This window comes from Etheostoma cragini, chromosome 11 (genome assembly GCF_013103735.1).
Source record: "Etheostoma cragini isolate CJK2018 chromosome 11, CSU_Ecrag_1.0, whole genome shotgun sequence".
Taxonomy (NCBI): Eukaryota; Metazoa; Chordata; class Actinopteri; order Perciformes; family Percidae; genus Etheostoma; species Etheostoma cragini.
In genome coordinates, this window is record NC_048417.1 from 27,385,507 (window position 1) to 27,391,296 (window position 5,790).

A 5,790-nucleotide genomic window follows, 5' to 3' on the forward strand; every position below is an offset into this window, starting at 1 on the left:
ACGTTTTGCAACAATGAATACAACACATGCCGTTGCAATTATTAAGTAAAATGTAATGAACAAGAGTTTTCATACTCAATATAAGTTTCTTTTTTTAACTTTTTCTTTTTTATGATCATTGTGATTTATTTTTTTTGGTTCTTTTTTTTTTCACACCAGGTGTGTGTGTGTGTGTGTGTGAGTAAGAGAGTGACACAGAGAGAGAGGGGGCGGGGGGGCAGCTGACAGTAAAAAAAATAATAATCTCTGATGGCAGAGACGCAACGGGAGTTGCATTTAACCGAGCAGCATGTCTGAAACCCACGTTCACCAGAAATGAACTGGTTACTATGTAAGTACTACAAACCAAAGTTAAAAACAAACCTGAAGCTGAAGAAACCCTAAACGTTAACGGAACAGATCCGCAGACCCGACTGACTGCCTGCCTGACGGAGCGGGAGCGAGAGAGAGAGAGAGAGAGAGAGAGAGAGAGACAGAGAGGCCGAGGGAGCGCATTTCTCTATGTTGTGTGTGTGTGTGTGTGTGAGATTGATCCGAGCGGGTTTGTAGGCGGGGGGGGGGGGCTGTGATTATCACAGAACGCTGCGCGGCCAGTTGAGGAGTTGTATTCAATCCGAGCACGGATATTGACTCATATTACTCGTAAAATACTTGTACTCTGCAAAAGTGCTTTATCCGTACCGGATACTCGTTTCAGCCGGATACTCTGATCACCCCTAGTGTGTAATACAGTAGATATGTAGATAGATGTGTAGATGATCTCCTACATCTGAATGAACTCCAATGAGCATGCAGCATTGTCTTGGTATTGCAGGTAAAAGTTGAAGTATTGACATTACAACAGCAAGCCCCAGCACAAAGGACCCCCCCCCTCACTTACAACCTGGCCCTCCACGCTCACAAACCGCCGCTGATCAGTCAGTTAGACCTAAAAGAAATATGAATAGTTAATAGAAATGGTAACAATATGATTTCACTGTAAATAAATTCATTTTATTTGAATTTAGTTACATTTACACCAGTGGTGGGAAAAAAATGTATTCAATAATTTCATTACAACTTATGCGTGACAAATATTGTTACCTATATGTAAAAATATAAAACAAACTTAGATTTATATGTTTATTTTTTTATATCACGTGTGAAAGTTTCTTCAAATTCATGGCTATGGTAGAATTTTTATTTAGTTTTACAATTTGTTTTACAAATATAAAACTAAATATTTTTTCCCTATGGCATTGTTGCTTTACCCAACAAATACAAAGCCTGATGACTTTCCGTCGGTGTATTTTCCCCCATAGCCCGTGGTGTGTTAAGTCATGACAACCAAACTATTTTTTGTTAATGCTCTTTAGTATTGACTGTGATACAAAAAATATGATTTAACAATGAACTCAAACTGGTAATGCACAGTAGACAGCTATACAAACAAAGTACTGAGTACTTTTAATCTCGGGCTTTCAGGCAGCGGGACAGTCTGTGTCATGGCTGGAGTGGCAGACACCTGCAAAGAAAAAACAAAAAAAATGCAATAATTACCTTATGCCTTTATTTGGAAAGGACAGCTTGGAATTGAAAGGGGAGAGAGCAGGAGAGGGGGATGACATGCAGCAAAGCTCCACAGCTCGGAGTTGAACCCGTGGCCGCTGCATCTAGGAGTTCAAATTAATAATAAAACCGTTTGAAAAATAAATAACATGTCAATAGTTTGCACAAAAAAGTCTGTTATCTAAAGTTATAGTTTTAGAAGTAAACTAAAGCAAATATGACTAAACAATGTTCATTAGCAGATAAAAAGTCTGCCTTAAATCTTTGAAAAAAAATATAAATACGAAGCCACAAAATTGACCATGAAACCGTTTGAAAATAGATAAAAAATGATTAACACATCAATATAACATTCTCTTCTTTTGCACTAAAAGTCTGTTATCTAGCTAGTTAAAGTTATAGCTTTAGATTAAAACCCGAGAAAATATGAGAGCACAAAAGTCTGTAAGTTTACAGTAAATTGGGGTAGATTCAGCATTGCGTCAAGAATTTTTCAAAATGCCTGTACAGTATAACGGTAGGGTCCTTGAGGAAAATGTGTCTAAAGGGTACTAGCGTTTATGGTGTTATTGGTAATGTTAGTGACCTTGATAACTTTAGCTAGCTAACATTACTACTGACACCATTAACATTAAGCTAACTTAACGTTAATGTTGTTAGTGCTAATATTAGTGACTGTGATAACGTTAGCTGGCTAACATTACTACTAACACCATTAACAGTAATGTTAACGTTAATGGTGTTAGTGGTAATGTTAGTGACCGTGATAACGTCAGCTAGCTAATAGGGATGAGCGAGTACAGCATTATCTGTATCTGTATCTGTATTTGTTTACCACATGAATTATCTGTATCCGTATCGGTGGGGGGGGGGGCCAGCTGACAGTTAAAAAAAAAAAAAAAATCTCCGATGGCAGAGATGCAAGTTGCATTTAAACCAAGCAGTATGTCTGAAACCCACATTCACCAGAAATCTACTGGTTACAATGTAAGTACTACAAACCAAAGTTTAAAACAAACCTGATGCTGAAGAAACCCCTAAATGTTGGAACAGACCCGCAGACCCTATTGACTGACAGAGAGAGAGAGAGGCCGAGGGAGTTCAGTTCTCGGTTTTCTGTGTGTGTGTGATTGAGCCGATCGTGTTTGTAGGCGGGGGGCGCTGTGATTATCACATAGACCGTTAAAATAAATGGACAGAGCATGTGTGACGTCACCCATTGGTTTGTGGAGATCAGAAATGAGTCGTCGAGTTTGCGTTTATGGGCGCAGCCATCATGGTTGCTGATGTGACGATTTTAGAGGAGAGGGCGGAGTGAGAGCGGAGCCACCGACCGGTGGGCGGGATATTCAGTCTATGGGCGGGATCTGACTTACGTTAGCTGAGAGTTAGCAACGCTGCTCTACTTACGTTAGCTAACAACTTTCACTGCCAAAGTGGATGCAACTGCTGCTGAATAATTCATGGTAAGATTTAGCTTCACTAGGTTTTAAGTATATTTTTGTCCCATATAGTCTATGGTTATATAAGAGTCACATTGCAAAGTAAATGTCTCTGAAGTTACCATGTAAATTGTCTGTAACGTTAGCTTGCCAATTAGCTAATTATGGTAAAACATGCTAACGTTAATTTTCAGCAAATCAAAGTTTACTTCTCGGAGTTTAGACGTAGTGTCAGCAAAATGCAAAACGGCGATTGTCAATGCTTGTCATTATGTAACGCTATTAGCAAATGTAAAACCAAGTGTCTTATAACGTTGGGCTAGCTGTAATAACCATAATGATCCGGTAATGTGCTACGGTTGGCCCTCTCAGTCTATACCTGGGGCATTTAACCTTGACATGCTGTTAAGAGCTAATGTTAGCAGAAATAAGATCATTTAACTAAGTCACACCCAGCTGAAAAATGAATGTGCTAAGTGTACTAAAATTTAGCATACTTTTGTGTACTTGAAGGCACACTAATCATTACTATACTTCAAGTGTGTTTATGATTAGTTAACTTGAAGCATGCTATTTTGGAACAACTAATTTTGTACTAAATGTATTTTAATTGTAATTAAATTGTGGAAAAGCTCAACTTGAAGTGTATTTAGTGTACTTTGATGTGCTAAAGTGGAACAACTTAAAGTATATTTTGTATACTTTAAGTATATGAGTTTATATGTACTAATATATGCTTAATTAGTCTACTTAAAGTGTACTGTGGTTGTATTATAACTACATTAAAAAAACATATTTTTAGTGTCTTCAAAATATATAAGCTTTATACTTTTAATATATTCTTACTGTGGTAATAATATGTTTATTTATACTGTTGGCTTATTCCAATTACTAAAAAAGCATACTTTGTAGTTAATAGTCAATATGCTTTATCATTACTTTGCTATAATACTTTCTACCTTGCACATTCTTGCAAATGTATTACCAGTATACTAAAGACTGAAAGACTTGTGGGACTACTTCCATGCAGGTGAAAAAATATACTTTAATGTATTGAACCATCTCCAAATTATAGTACATTACAAATAATACAACAACTTGTACTATCTAAGAATGTATAAACAATTACATATGGATTTTAACCATTTATATTATAACATTACACATAAACTTTAAAGAACACTGAGGAATATTGAACAATGACAAACAACATTCGTTATTATTGCACCCTTAACCCCTCGCACCATACAGAAACACGCACACCACACATTATGTTACTTTTTTTTGGCTGAACTGCTCATTGTTACACTTGCGTCTGATGGCCGTGCGCACATCAGAGACACTTGTCTGCGGAAACACCAGAAGAACAGCGTCTGTTAACCGACAAGACAAGAGATACTGTAAGTCACGCAGCATATTCATAGTATTTTTAAAGAGTACATCAGGAAAGTCTGAAAAAATTGTATCAGTATGATATACCAATATTGCTACCAGTACATAATCCAACATGTATTTAATAAAAACTGGTTGTCTGTTTCTGCGTGATATAGCTGCTATAGAAATCACAGAAGCTTTTAAATAGACTGCATGTAACTCAAGACAATTACATACCTGTAATAGCCTGCACTTTGGCAACATCCAGCTGTGTTTTTGGCGGCCCCCCCCTCCCAGACTTTCCAGTTAGGGTGGACTGTGCAAGGCCCTCCTTTAAGATAAGATAAGATAATTAAGATAATTTAAGATAATTTGTTTATTAGTCCCCAATGGGGAAATTACTGCACTACACTCTGTGTACACACTTTTTGTTAGTACTCACACACAGGCCTGAAATACACACACATGCTCAGGACCTATACATGCACTATACATGGAGAGATGTCAGAGTGAGTGGGCTGCCAGCTGAACCAGCGCCCTGAGCGGTCAGGGGGGTACGGTGCCTTGCTCAAGAGCACCTGGCAGTGCCCAGGAGGTGAACTGGCATCTCTCCAGCCACCAATCCACGCTCCCAACTTTTTGGGTCCATACGGGGATTTGAACCAGTGACCCTCCGGTTCCCAACCCAACTCCCTATGGACTGAGCTACTGCCACCCCCTTTGTGAATACCAGGACAGCCAGCTCCTGGGCAAAAATGGTCATGCGAGATCTATTCAGCCGCAGGAAGGCCCTTTTTGAAACTGTCACTGTGCTGCCTGCCAAGGGGTGCTGCATGCGGGAGAGAAAGAGAGTTAAAATTAGACAGATTGTCTCCACCTACTTATTTGGAATGAGCAACAATGTGCTTAATTCAATCATCACTTGGAAACACTAATAGTTCTTTTTTGTGCTGACAAACTTTTGCTCCAGTCTAAAACATAATGTAAATGTAAATTTTAAACATTGTAGTTTCTGCATTTATTGTCTAAGTATTTATCATTAATACAGTGCTATTTAGAGGAAATGTGAATATTTACTTTGAAAGTCGATATAAAGTGTGCGCCCCTTTCTGCTTGCGTGCCTAAAACTTTAAGTTAGCGGCCACTGTGCTCTTAGTAAAAAAAGTTAGCCTGGAGCCCTATAAACCACTAGGGAGTGCTATGATCAGTGGTGTTGAGGTTCCCACTGACAGCAAGATAATTTATATGGCTGATTTGTGAAACATGTAACCTGTTAAATCCCATCAATATATTGCTGACCTAATTACCAACACAGGATGATGTTGCCAAAGACAAAAGGTCCATAATGCAAATATACACTCACCAGCCACTTTATTAGGTACACCTGTCCAACTGCTCGTTAACACTTAATTTCTAAGCAGCCAAT

The 5,790-nt window shown here is 38.3% G+C and overlaps 1 protein-coding gene and 1 long non-coding RNA gene across 2 annotated transcripts in view; both read right to left on the reverse strand.

Moving 5' to 3' along the window:
• Positions 1 to 5,790, reverse strand: part of LOC117953299 — a 26,460-nt gene that overhangs the window by 19,564 nt on the left and 1,106 nt on the right. The window lies entirely within an intron of this gene.
• On the reverse strand, positions 3,818 to 5,189 carry LOC117953300. The gene is made up of 3 exons (XR_004658590.1): positions 5,080 to 5,189; positions 4,602 to 4,692; positions 3,818 to 4,363 (listed from the first exon to the last, which is right to left on the reverse strand). It is a non-coding gene; the product is annotated as an uncharacterized LOC117953300 (long non-coding RNA).